General features: G+C 41.3%; 1 protein-coding gene across 4 annotated transcripts in view; it reads left to right on the top strand.

Moving 5' to 3' along the window:
- The first annotated feature begins 627 nt into the window (after nucleotides 1–627).
- ssbp2a (single stranded DNA binding protein 2a) overlaps nucleotides 628–14,677 on the top strand; it is a 74,216-nt gene continuing 60,166 nt past the window's right edge. For all 4 annotated transcript variants that reach the window (XM_048243418.1, XM_048243422.1, XM_048243419.1 and 1 more), the window contains exons 1-2: nucleotides 628–692; nucleotides 11,754–11,834. The gene's annotated coding sequence lies outside the window, so the exon portion shown is untranslated. The remainder of the gene's footprint in view (nucleotides 693–11,753; nucleotides 11,835–14,677) is intronic.

Here is a 14,677-nt window from a genome sequence, read left to right on the forward strand (position 1 = left end):
TCCAGTATGACACCAAGGCTCTTGACCTGGTTGGAGCAAGGGATGGTGCTGCCATCTATACAAAGGGTGAAAGGTTCCATCTTAGCAAGAGCTGATTTGGAGCCAACCACTAAGAGCTCAGTCTTAGTTTTGTGTCATCCACAAGTTTATGTCATGCAGGCAGGCAGTAATTGCAGCTGGAGGAAGAGTGGCAGTAGGTTTTGTAGATAAGTAGAGCTGGGTGTCGTCAGCATAGCAGTGAAATTGAACACCATGTTGCCTGAGGATAGTGCCAAGTGGGAGGAGGTAGATAATAAACAACAGAGGGCCCAACACAGACCCCTGGGGTACCCCTCTTGTCACAACACTGCTCTCAGACTTGCAACTCTGTATTTGTACAAACTGTGTCCTTCCAGAGAGATAGGAGGTGAACCACTGGTGAACGCTGCCCCGCGACTCGATATTGGCTAAACGCTCCAGGAGAAGATGGTGGGAGATGGTGTCAAAGGCTGCACTGAGATCAAGGAGAATCAGAATGGAAATAAGTCCATCATCAGCTGCACAGAGGAGGTCATTAGTAATCTTAATCATGGCCGCTTCAGTACTGTGCATAGGACTAAATCCAGACTGGAATGGCTCAAGAGGTCATTGTCCTTCAGGTGATCCTGGAGTTGAGTTGCCACTATCTTTCTCAAGAACTTTGGAGAGAAAAGGTAAGTTGGAAATAGGCCTGTAATTGTTGAAGTTGTCAGAATCCAATCCAAGTTTTTCAGTGTTGGTCTGACAATAGCAGTTTTAAAGGATGGTGGTACAGTGCCAGAGAGAAGAGAGGTGTGAAATATTGATGTAATCATCGGAGCAATAGATGGCAGGCAGCTCTTAACCAGGCTTGTTGGAAGAGGGTCCAGCTGACAGGTGGAGAAATTGCACTTTTGATGAGGCCACAGATGGTACTTTCAGCAGGGGAGACTGAATTCAATGGAGTTCATTGATGGAAGGTGAGCCCAGAGTGCTCAGTGAGTATGATTGTTTCAACTGAGTAATGGAACATTCTAATTGTTGGTGGATTGCCTCAATTTTGGAATTGAAAAAGTTCAGGAAGGCGGAGCAGCGTTCATCAGAGAGTTCCTGGTGGGTGATGTTATCAGGTGGCTTAAGGAGACCATTAACAGTAGAAAAGAGAGCCCTGGTGTTTCCTTGTCCTTCACTGATTATCTTTGCATAGTATGATGTTTTTGCAACACAGAGTGCGCTTTTATACTGATGCAGGTGTTCAGAATACATGTCTTTGTGTACATTAAGACCAGTCTTTTTGACAGCCGCTTCCAGGCGCGTGGGCCCAAGGATTTCATATGCCGGGTTCAGGTGTAAACCAAGGAGCAGAGTGCACAAATGAAACAGTTCGCGTTTTCATAGGAGCAAGTCTGTCAAGTGCTGTAGACATGCAGGCATTATAGTGGTCAACTAAATCCCCCAAGTGAAGTATTAAAAGCAGGGGAGCTTAACAATTATTTCTGTTGAAATATTTTAAACGTTACTAGCACTACCACCCATTATCCTTACCTTGGAACTGTGACCAGGGATTGTAGTTGAAATCTTCCCTAATGGTAACACTTCAAGACCCTGATACATCATATTTTCACAAGCAGACAGAGAGTTGGCCTGACATTTCCCTTTACAGTCTATGACATTTCCAGCATCTTTACAGAGATCTCCAACAGGTGGGTCTAGGCATCATATACCACACAATGGGGTAGGTTCTGTGGGATACGCTGGACTGGTATTTCACTTTATATTCATGCTTAATCAGTGTATCAGTCAGGCCAGTTCAACAAAGGGGCATTAAGCATAAAGTAAAATGTATCTGTTCAGCCTTACTAACTAGGAACCAAATTATATTTCCTATTGCCTGGATGTTAAAGGCCCCCTATGCAACCCTATTTTCAACCTTATAAAACAGTTTAGAAATCATTGTGATGGTTAAATGACCTGTTGTGGCGAGAATGACGGCTTTCCCTGCTCCTCCTACCGTCTCCTAGCGGAAAACCAGCCTTGCAAGATCAGCCGTAGCGTCCTGGCAGTGTCTGAATCAAGAAGTCCCTTGAGAAGCGAGAAAGAGCGAGAAACACAAAATGCTTAAAATTCTCTGAACATATACATGCCCCCCCCCCAAGCATTGGTTAGCCAAGCCAGCTAGCTATAAGATGGCTTTCTTTTTAAGATGTTCATCATGGTAGAACCAGTGAAAAAAACAAAGTTCTTTCTAGGTTAGTGTGCTAAAGGAGATCCACTGTATTAGAAAGTCCTTTTATTATTTACATACGGTAGAGTACCAGTAGAGTACCAGTGGAACTCTAATTAACCCTATAACTCCATTACTATGTTACTACACCACTGTTTGTACAAGTAGTAGTTCTTCTAGCTGGTGGAAAATACAAAAATGTCACAACAGCCTATATTTAATGATGAAACCATCACAAGCCAATTATGCCCAAGAACTCCCTGATGGGTTGGGTAGGGTAAGCGGAGAGGTGGCTCTGTTCTTTCCTAGGCCTCTGATGTTGCTGCTCCATCTGTGTTCTGTGGGGCAGCAGTGATGACCAATGGCAACTTGATCTCCAGATCTTTAGAGTACTTGGCATCCAGATAGACCTGAGAAGTTGAAATGAGGTTGGAATTGATAATCGATGGGTCAAAAATATTTAAACAGAACATCTCATTTACTGATGAGACTGCAGCTACTCTTACAACAGTGCATCTGAACAGGATAATATGTCTAGGAACATATGGAATTATAGTCCAATCCAGTTAACAATTAAACACCTACCCATGTCAAGTCATAGGGCCAGAGCACTGGAGGTGCAAAGCCCTATTGTTTCTGTAAGGATTATTGATTTGGGGTTGTGTAATGATCGCTATCAATGGCAACGAGTTTTGTGCTCTGCAAGTAACGTTAGTTAGTTCGCTCATCGCAATAGAACTTCATTTAAAGCGAAAGTAAGCAAGTAATATGTTGCCATGCAACACCTGCAACTTCAAGTTCTATTTGTATGGTGAACTAGCTATTTGTTTTGTCAACGGTAGCCACGAAACGGCAACAATAATAATTAGGGCTGTCAAAATAACTGATTAATTTCGATTAATTAATTTGAGAAAAAATAACTGATTAAAAAAAAACTAGATGTACCGCAGAGTGGTACAAAATATGACCGCCGTCCACTCCAGCACATGTTTTCCACAAAAATAAGTCACGCTGAAAGGCATATATGATTTTAACTGTCTCACTGAATTGCATTATGCACACTCAATTCTCACTGGTATCTGCTAGACAACAAGTACCAAAACATGATTAGTTCATAGATTTCACATGTAATATACATTTTATACAACCCCACTCCCATCTTGCCTGTTCATAATTCTGAGAAATTCTTGAATTGTGTGCATGTGTGCGTGTACATGTTTATGTTTATGTGTGTGTGGGTGGGTGTGTGTGCGTGCATGTGTGTGTTTGCCTGTTTATGTGCCTGTGTGTGTGCATGTGCATGCATGCGTATATATGTCTACTGTGTGAGTATGTGTCATACGTAGGATTACTGTGAATGTGTGTGTGCGTGTGTATCTGTTTATGCACATGTGTGCATATGGAATGGGTTTACATGACCCCTGGAGGCCCCAGGAACATATGCCAAAAATTGGTCATCCTAGGCCCTACGGTTCTCAAGATATTCACAGAAAACTGTGTCTGCCCTACCCTCCTTTCGGGGGGTCCAGTCCAGCGGGGGGGCTACAGATCAAAACGAAAAGCGATGGTTCCATGCTATCCATGTAGGGTTACATGCCCACCAAGTTTCGTGTACCCCGGTCTTTCAGTGTCCCGGGAATCCTTGTTGGTGTACGGTCACTAAATGTACACATAAATTATTTTATTGTAAGGCCCCCCATGAACGAAAGTCCACAAAACTTGGCATGCATTCGGAGGGTGTCATAATGATCCTACACTTTCAATTTCGTGCAGTTTTGACTATGTCAGCCAGAGATATTGTGATGAAAACACCTAATGTTTTACTTTTTAATTTTTAACTAGGTGGCGCTATACATGAAATAAGTGGTAATGGGATAGGTTGACATGCCCCCTTAAGACCAACATACAAAAAAAAATGGTCCTCCTAAACCCTACGGTTCTCGAGATATTCACAGAAAACTGTTTCTGCCCTACCCTCCTTTCGGTGTGTCCAGTCCAGCGGGGGGGCTACAGATCAAAACGAAAAACAATGGTTCCATGCTATCCATGTGGGGTTACATGCCCACCAAGTTTCGTGTACCCCGGTCTTTCAGTGTCCCGGGAATCCTTGACGGAAATTTGGGCATACGAAAAAGAAAAAAAAAATCTGACTAAACCTATAGCCGCTTCGCTGCGCGGCGGTCATAATAATAACTAGATGTACCGCATAGCGGTACAAAATATGACCGCCGCTCAGTCCTGTACATCCGTTCCGCGAAAATAAATCACACTTCAATTTGTCTCCATATTTTACTCCATCCCCCACTCTTGAAACTTTTGTGTATGCTTGTTTGGCATGCCTGAGTGTAAAAGGGCTGCACAGAAAGTACCCTACTGGTGCTGAAAAGGTGAATAGATTGTAGAATAGCCAAAGAAGATGTAGAATTGTTATAAAACCTTTAAAATCTCTAAACAATCACAAGTAGGGCAGTTCATCACAGTTCATCCATTGCAACTGGATTGATGAAAGGTCACTTACACCTGTAGGCTACATTGTATTTGGGAAAAGCAAAAGGTATCAGCATAATGTTATTTATTTATTTATTTTTTATGTATTTATAAACAAAACATCTCTGTCAGTTCCATGCCGTTTTCAACAGCTATCAAAAAAACAAAGGTCATTTTTGGATGGATGGATTTTTTGTGAATGTTTCTTCTTCTACATAAGATTTTAGTCATCTTTAGTTCATGTAATACTTTATTGTCAATGCACAAATTAAGTAACAGTAGTCTGAAAAACGTTATTGTTAATGCACAAATTAAGTAACAGTAGCCTAGTCTGAAACGAAGTGCTGTTTTACATCTAACCAGTGGTGCAAATAACTGACATGTCCAAATGGGCCTTGATGAAATGCGCCGCTAGACTGTTCATACACATTTTAACGGGCCAAAGTTGAAGAGCTTTTGTCCGTTATTGTTAGTGCAAATATAGGCTGATTCATGTTCCCTTGCATTGTTTAACTGAGGTCCATGGCTAGTCTGGCTTTCATCAGACCAAGCTCAATCTTTTAAGAAATCAAAAATAAATAGCGGGCAGATCAGGCTGGGTTCACCCAGCCTAGTCCATAGGCACCCGATATTGTTTAATTTTCCGATTGAGATATACACGCTCTGGCTATTCTAAATGCAAAAATGCATCAGGGAGTTATGACAAAACGGTAACTAACAAACTAGATCCTAATAGAAAGTTGTTAGCTTCCCTAAGCTACAGGTAGGATTATAAGGTAGGCCTATTGACAACATAAATTGTCAATAGGCTATGCTGGCGACACAAATAAAATCTCCTTTGAAACCAATGGCTTACGCCTTACAGTATCAAGCGGACTTAAACTGTCATATCGCGGGCTTAAAAGTTCTAATAACATTCACGCAGCTCCATGAGTCAAGGAAAGCATAAAATGAAGTAGCCACTTCTAAATGGGACCTACTACACAGTAGCTTAAGGTGTTTTGCTAAAACAGCCATAATGAAATGAAGGTGTCATTGTTTGGATACTTCACACACGCTTTTTAATTTCACAGACTACAACTACCAAGCTGTAATCAAAGCACATCGATTCCCCTCTCACACCCTGCACGCACTTAAAACAAAATAAACAGGCGTCTCAGTCTCACGCATGTATAGGCAAAACTGCATCAGACCGGTGTAACGTTGGTAAATCTTCCATTGCACAGAATGATTTTGTAGCACGCGGCAATAAATGACAGTCGAAAGATACAAACAGTGCTGCTATACATTTGCTTGGTATAACCGCATTTATAGTTTTCTACAAATGCAATAAATCAAATGCCTCCATCACTCAACCAACGCTAACGGTAACATTACCTAGGTCCTTATTGATATTACAAGATTAACGTACCTGCAGTAAAAACCAAGCATGTCCGATAAACATCCTCAGATTTATTTCGGCTTCAAGAAGAAATGGGAATTACACTTCATGTGAACATCGCCCTATCCTTATTAGATGTTCGCTGCGGTAAATTACAGTCCTTGTATGAAGGCCCATTGTTTTTCCAACCCCTTTTAACTTCCAACAAAATTACGCCTCACTGCAACGATCGCCATCTAGTGGACAAACGATTATTTTCGCCAATACTGAAAATGCAGCCATGATGATGATGATGAATATTTATTTTGGCTTTCTTTTAATCCTACTGATTTTCATTTTTTTACCGGGGCAAATCACAAATGAGTGATTATGAGCCAGGTTTATGTGGGCCCTTGAGACCAACATACCATAAAAGATTCACAGAGAACTGTGTCTGCCCTACCCTCCTTTCGGGGTCCAGTCCAGCGGGGGCTGCAGATGAAAACTAAAAAATGACGGTTCCATGCTATCCATATGGGGGTACATGCTCACCAAGTTTTGTGTACCCGGTCTTTCAGTGTCCCGAATCCTTGTTGGGTGTACGCCACTAAATGTACACATAAATTATTTTATTGTAAGGCCCCCATGAACGAAAGTACACAAAACTTGGCATGCATTCAGAGGGTGTCATAATGATCCTACACTTTTAATTTTGTGCAGTTTTGACCTTGTCAGCCAGAGATATTGAGATGAAAACACCTAATTTTATGCTTTTTAATTTTTTAACTAGGTGGCGCTATACATGAAATAAGTGGTAATGGGATGGGTTGACATGCCCCTTAAGACCAACATACAAAAAAAGGTGGACCTCCTAGGCCCTACGGTTCTCGAGATATTCACAGAAAACTGTCTCCCGCCACCTACAGGCCAGTTGGTGTATAGTAACATAAATTAATTTATTGTGTGGCCCCCCATGAACGGAATTCCACAAAACTTGGCGTGCAGACAGAGGGTGTCATAATGATCCTACACTTCCAATTTCGTGCAGTTTTGACTATGTTAGGTCACAGATACCTTCAATTACACCACCTCATTTTTACTTTTTTGTGTTTAACTAGGTGGCGCTATACATGAAATGAGTGGTTATGGAATGCGTTGACATGGCCCCTTGAGATCAACATACAAAAAAATAATGGTCCTCCTAAACCTTACGGTTCTCGAGATATTCACAGAAAACTGTGTCTGCCCTACCCTCCTTTTTCGGGGTGCAGTCCAGCGTGGGGGCTACAGATCAAAACGAAAAACGATGGTTCCATGCTATCCATATGGGGTTACATGCCCACCAAGTTTTGTCTACCCCGGTCTTTCAGTGTCCCGGGAATCATTGACGGAAATTTGGACATGCAAAAAAAAAAAAAAAAAAAAAAATCTGACTAAACCTATATGACCGCCGCTTCGCTGCGCGGCGGTCATAATAAAAGAGTTTTTGAACTTTAATGTCTATAATGCTATAATGCATACTATAATGCTGATTATCCTCCTGGGAACCAAGAAAAAAATGTGTCCAACAATTTTTGTTTTGTGTGGTTTCCTTTCTATTTAGGAAAAAAAAACATCTAAATTTTATAGCATGTCCCCTGTGGTGGACAAAAGGACCGTTTTACTATGAAAAGGTAGCCATGAAAATAGACATCTCATCTCTGATTCACTCACTCATCACCTGAGAGCTCCAAATCTGACCCCCCCTCCTCATTCATCCTATACAAATGATCTAAATTCCCCAAAAAATCTAAATATTTTGGTCCTGGTGTCCATTATAATGGACATTCATAAAGTCACTATTATTTCAAAATGTAAATAACTTAACTTCTTTCAAAATGAATCAAAGTCAAAGTCAAAGTCAAAGTCAAAGTCAGCTTTATTGTCAATTTCTTCACATGTTCCAGACATACAAAGAGATCGAAATTACGTTTCTCACTATCCCACGGTGAAGACAAGACATATTTGACCAATTTTAAGTCCACAGACAAACATAACATTCAAGTAAAACAAAAGTAAGTAAATAAGTAAATAAGAGGGCACATATAATAATAATGAAAAAATAAGAGCAGCAAAATTTTGTTGACATTGTGCATAGACAGTCAATAAAATACTAGTGCAAATACTGTAAAATACTATAAAATACTGTTTGACCTAAGTAATAAAGAAAGTGGCATAGTGGTGCAAGTTATGTAAGAGCAGCAGAAGTGTTGTGTTTTCAGGACAACAACACCAAGTTGTAAAGTGTACAAGTGTGCAAGTGTTCAAGTGTGCAGGTGGAGTAGTGCAGGCGGCCATTGTGGGTCCAATGTCCAGGATGTTATGTAGCTGAGGGTGGAGGGGGGAGAGGAGGGAGAGAGTTCAGCATCCTTACAGCTTGGTGTATGAAGCTGTTAGTGAGTCTGGTAGTCTTGGGGAGCTTGAGGCTTCTGTACCTCTTCCCAGAGGGCAGTAGATCAAACAGATTGTGAGCGGGGTGACTTGCATCACTCACAATTTTGGTCGCCTTGCGGGTGAGGTGGGTGGTGTAAATGTCCTTCAGGGAGGGGAGTGAAGCACCAATGATCCTTCCAGCTGTGTTCACTATGCGCTGCAGGGCTTTCCTGTTGTATTCAGTGCAGCTTCCGCCCCACACAGCGATACAGCTGGAGAGGATGCTCTCAATGGTGCCTCGGTAGAATGTGGTCATGATGGCTGGTGGAGCACTTGCTCGCCTGAGTTTTCGCGAGGAAGTACAGGCTGCTGAGCTCTCTTCGCCAGTGATGCAGTGTTGGTGGTCCAGGAGAGGTCTTCACTGATGTGCACCCCCAGGAATTTGGTGCTGCTCGCTCTCTCCACCACAGCAACCGTCGATGGTCAGTGGCAGGTGTTGGGTGTGACCTCTCCGAAAAATCTCTTTGGTCTTGCTGACGTTCAGCAGGAGGTTGTTGTCCCTGCACCACGTGGTCAGATGGTCGACCTCCAACCTGTATTGAGTCTCGCCGCCCTTGGTGATGAGACCCACCAGAGTTGTGTCGTCCAGCAAATTTCACTATGTGATTGTTGCTGTAGGTTGCAGTGCAGTCATCGGCCAGCAGGGTGAAGAGCAGCGGACTGAGCACGCAGCCTGGGGGCCCCTGTGCTCAGTGTGATGCTGCTTGAGGTATTGTTGCCAACACGTACTACTTGGGGCCTCTGACAGAGGAAGTCCAGTAGCCAGTTGCAGAGGTAGGTACTGAGTCCTAGTTTGTCAAGTTTGCAGATGAGTTGTTGTGGTATTATGGTGTTGAATGCAGAATTGAAGTCTATAAACAGCAATCTCACATATGAGTCTCTTTTTCCAGGTGGGTGAGGGCTGGGTGGAGGGCAGAGCAGATTGCATCCTCTGTAGACCGCTTTGGCTCGGTATGCAAACTGGAAGGGGTCCAGGGTGGGGGGGGAGAATGGCTTTGATATGTGACATGACAAGCCGCTCAAAGCACTTCATGATGATGGGTGTCAGTGCCACAGGGCGGTAGTCATTGAAGCAGGATGGAGCAGTTTTCTTCGGCACAGGTATGATGGTGGCAGCTTTGAAACATGATGGGACGATGGCTTGCTTCAGGGAAGTGTTAAAGATGTCTGTGAAGACATCCTTAAGCTCCCCGCGCAGTCCTTTCAGCACGACCTGGGATGTTGTCTGGACCTGTTGCCTTCATTTGGTGTTGATAGCAGCAAGTGTCCTCTTCACGCTGTCGGCAGAGAGGCACAGGGGCTGCTCATGTAGAGGGGTATGGGTCTTCTGTGGGCAGGTGCTGTTTTGTGCTTCAAAGCGAGCAAAGAAGCTGTTCAGGTTGTTGAGCAGAGGGATGTTGCTCTCACAGCTCTGTGGCGCGGGCTTGTAGTCCGTGAGGGCCTGAATGCCCTGCCATAGGCTTTGTGAGTTCCTGCTGTCTTTGAAGTGGGTGGTTATCTTGTGAGTGTATTCCTTTTTTGCTTCCTTGATGCCACGGGACAGGTTGGCTCTCGCTGTTTTCATGCCAGCTTCATCCCCAGCTCTGTAGGCTTTGTCTCTGGCCCTCAGCAGCCTGAGGACATCCCCTGTCAGCCATGGCTTCCAGTTAGCCCGAGTGATGATGTCTTTTGTGTGGGTCACATCATCGATGCACTTGGTGATGTAAGAGGTTACAGTGTCTGTATACTCCTCTATGTCTGTCCGGTTGTTGTAAGTGGCTGCCTGCTTGAACATTTCCCAGTCTCATATGATTCCTGACATTTTCATTAACAAGACCATATATTGCCATCATAATGAATGCTTAATAAGAAGACACTATTTGACTTATCTCTCCTCCTTCCATAAAATGTGCTTGTTTTGATGTCAACCATTTTTGAGAACCAGGAAGAGGAGGTTCCCAGCAACCCAGCCAATCACATGATATATCATTAGAAAGCCCAGGATGTCCTCTTTAAAAGACCACGGGAATTGATAGAATAGCTCAAAGGGGTAAAGGGGTATGCTTCTATGTCCACTACAGAGGACATAGGTCTATTGGTTCTCAGGAGGCTATTCAATGATTCATTTGAATTTAAATATTTAAAATACTTTCACAGCAAAAGTCATATATGCAATTAATTAGATTTTTTTTTAATCGATTGACAGCCCTAATAATAATTGTAAAAGTTGTGTTTGCGTTATCAAAATCAAATTCAATACTTTTCCATGTTTGTAGGTTATAAGAATTCCTAATTTCGATTCACTCATAATGACACTGCATAAGAAATAAATACAATTACCTATAATTATTTGACAATGACATAGGCCTACCTTGAGTCTGTATTCCACATTGAGGACCTTGCAGTTGGAGAGAATGGAGGGGATGGCATCTGACGGGATACTTAGTGATTTGCTAACGGTTTGATTTGTTGATGGTTCAATTGGCTCTCCTTTCTCTTTGAGGATATCTTTAGTGTGAACCTGTCTCGATTTCATTGCAAAGAAGCTTTGTTTCTGGTACAGGCAATATTTAGGTGTAATGGCACAAGAAGAGTTGTTCTGAATTTCTGACATAATCTTCAATTCAGTTCCTGTAGATGATAAAAGTGTACAATCATCGTGCCATTTTCTCTTAGGAATGCTGCAGATATTGCAACATCCAAAATCTACATCAACCTTATTAAATGATGCAGTGTATGTGTTCTTGTAATGTAACTATGAAATTACAGAAAATAGAGTCTATTTAAGCCCCAACTCTTTCAATAAGGATACAAGGAAGTTTATTGTCACATGCATATAGTTACTGGAAGTAAGAAATGCAGTGAAATTATGTCTGGTGTTTCGATGAGTACAAATGCATTTGTGATTCATATAAAAAGTGGATTTACAGAAAATAAGGGAGGGATTTATAGACTATAGAACTAAACAGTATGGAAACAAAACTGTGCATTTATTATAATGGGGTAAAATGCAGTCATTGTTAATGAGACATTTTCAGAAACCTTAACTTCTTGCGGTCCCAAACTGAGACTCCAGTGAAGAAAAGACAAATTAATGTCAAAGGTGTCACCAAGTGTACCTTTTAGTGCAGAACAAACAGATAAGTAACGGAGAGGGAAGAAGTTCTGAAATATTTACTTTCATATCTGGAACATGTCTTGGACAAAAAAGTGAACTCAGTTTTGTCTTTTCAGTTACTTCTGAGGTATTTGAAAAGAGAATGTGTACACATGGCATCCTGGACAAACAACGTCAGAATCTGAATAAACATATGGGTAAGTAAATAATCCTTCTTTTCTGCATTATATACTTTTCTGGTGTTGTTGTTGCGGCTGTTTTTTGTAAACTTACACATCTCTGATTGGTCTTGTAGAAGTGAAAATCTATAGTTTTCTGGAGAGGAACTAATTAGGCTTGTAGTAGTATGGGCTTGAGATCACTTTTTAGATATATGGAAAAGTGTTTTTTGAAGAGGGTTTCTTTGTCGTAGAAAAATAGTAGACAGTTCTTGAGTCCACAAGACACTTGATTTACCTTTTGCTTTAATTAAAAATCAATTAATCAATCAATCAATCAATCCTCTTCCGCCCACACACACATCTTCACTGTCATCACTCACATACATCATACATACAGTACTCTGCAATAGTAAGTCCCTCCACCATACTTGCAGTACACTCCCCCCCCAATACACAGCACATTGTCTCATGAGGAAGCTTCTCCAACACACATATTGCACACTGCCCTCTCCCCACATACACAGCACACTATCTCATCTCCCCTGTCATCCCCCCAACACACACACCAAGACCCCTGGCAGTGGTGTTAGCCCCTTGAGTCGTGGATCTGCCCAAGGTTTCTTCCTTGGTAAGGGAGTTTTTCCTTGCCCCTGTTGCTCTTGGGTGCTCCTTGTTGGTGCCCCCCGCCCAATCCCGATCCCCCCCCCACCTTTCTTATGCGGCCCTTGCCACTTAATCTACTAAACCCCTTCTACTGCACTTTTTACCCCCCCCCATAAATGCACAAATAGGCTGACACCAGACATAATTTCACTGCATTTCTTACTTCCAGTAACTATATGCATGTGACAATAAACTTCCTTGTATCCTTGTAATTGACCCTAATTTCCTTATCAACCTCAAGAGTAACAAGCCCAGAAATATAGTCACCGCCATAAAATTGGAGAAGTGAAACGGTCCATTCATGCAACCTGGGAATATCAGCGGTTGCCCCCGTGATTGCGTTGTTTTTCCCACTGCAGGTGGTCATGCTTTGCAGTCGGAATGTGTGAAAAACATGGATGTCGCAATAAAGGTTAAATATGCTCACTAATCTTAAATAAACAACTGTTTATCATATGATGTAGGCTAAGACGCTTGTGAAAGAAGGATAGGCCTATGCAGCTTTCAAGTGACAAAAAATGGATAGGCCTATGCAGCTTTCAAGTGACAAGTGGCAAATTCCCAAGTTCACATTAAAAAATTTTGACATGAAAGTCCACACAGACTATGAACTACAACGTGACGACAAGCCCCCAACTGGGCTACTTAGGTAGTAACAATCTTTCCCCAATTTCCCATCTCTTACAGTTACAGTTAAGAACAAAATTATTCATACCCCTGGCAAATATTGATGTAATGTTGATTTGCTCTTGACCAATATGTTTGTTCTGACTGAAGATGCCACATGCCAAAAGGTTGTATAACAATGTGGTAGAATCATGGAATCAAACAAATTTTTATCTTTTTTTTTACATTTTTATGAAAAATGGCATGTCCAAAATTATTCATACCCTTTTTAAATAATCAATGGAAACATCTTTATTTACCATCAAAGCTTTCGAAATGGTTCTTATTATACCTACCAAGCCTCTCCATGTCTCCACAATGATTTTAGACCGCACCGTTTTAGCAGCAATCTGGGTTTTGAGGCAGGAAGAACTGCTAACTCTCTAACTACTCTAAAATTTTGACATTGTTCTCTGTTAACCATTTCTTGCCTTGTTTAGCTGTATGTTTTGAATCATTGTATGGTATGGTTTAATGATCCAATGTTGCCTATTCATTATAGATATAGGGTTATGTTTGGAATGAACTGAGGGTTAAAATATCAGGTGTCCAAATATCAGTCCATACATGCAAACTGATATAGAATTAAACAGGCTTCCACGTTGCTGAAACCAGCACCATCTAGCAAACTTGAAATAACTTACTCTTTTGTATACAGTGGCATAAGTCATTACCCTTTAAAAAACTAACATGCTGTACTGTGGTTTGATCCAAACAAATTGACACCTGAAGCAATCAATGTAACAGTCGTTCTATTCTCTAAAACCTATAGCAAAAGGTTGACAGGTGACATGAGCATTGCCACATTCAGAACACATGGCCCACACATGTGCCATACTACCATGTCTACGTGAACATAAATTGTTTTGGAATATAGGCCTACATATAGCTAGCTAGCTATGAAAGAATGCAACATGTCAACACGCATCAGTTTTCTTTTCTTTTTAATAAAGTTACCTCTAGTATTCGCGAGCTGGTATAGTTAGTTCAGCATAGAGTAATTCTTGGTTATGGTTATGCTTTTGTACAAAGCAACATACAAATACAAAACAATATAAATAAATTAAACAGGGAATAAATGAAGATGTTGGTCGGACTATAATAAGGAGAATAGCAATAATAAACAATAATGCACATTCAATCAATAACATAATAACTATAACAATATAGCATAATAAGACTACATTATGGAGAAAATCAATAACAAACAACAATGTCAAATTAATCAACAGCCTAATGAAAATAAAACAATACTATACAAACCATAACACACACACATGCACATGCACAAACACACTCACACATAAATGCACATCCACTCACATACACACAAGTACACACATTTTACCCTTTTCCAACAGAGTACTATATGTCCATTTTAAAGGTACACTTCACAATATTTTCACCTTAAAGGAGAAATCCAGCCAATTTTATCATGAATCTTGATCACTATAGGTCGCTGAATACTGTTGATAGGAAAAATAACGACCAAAAAAATCGGTGCTACCGAACCAACCCATTGAGCTACAATGCTATAGCCTGACGAGCCA

Source organism: Alosa alosa, chromosome 5 (genome assembly GCF_017589495.1).
Source record: "Alosa alosa isolate M-15738 ecotype Scorff River chromosome 5, AALO_Geno_1.1, whole genome shotgun sequence".
Lineage (NCBI taxonomy): Eukaryota > Metazoa > Chordata > Actinopteri > Clupeiformes > Clupeidae > Alosa > Alosa alosa.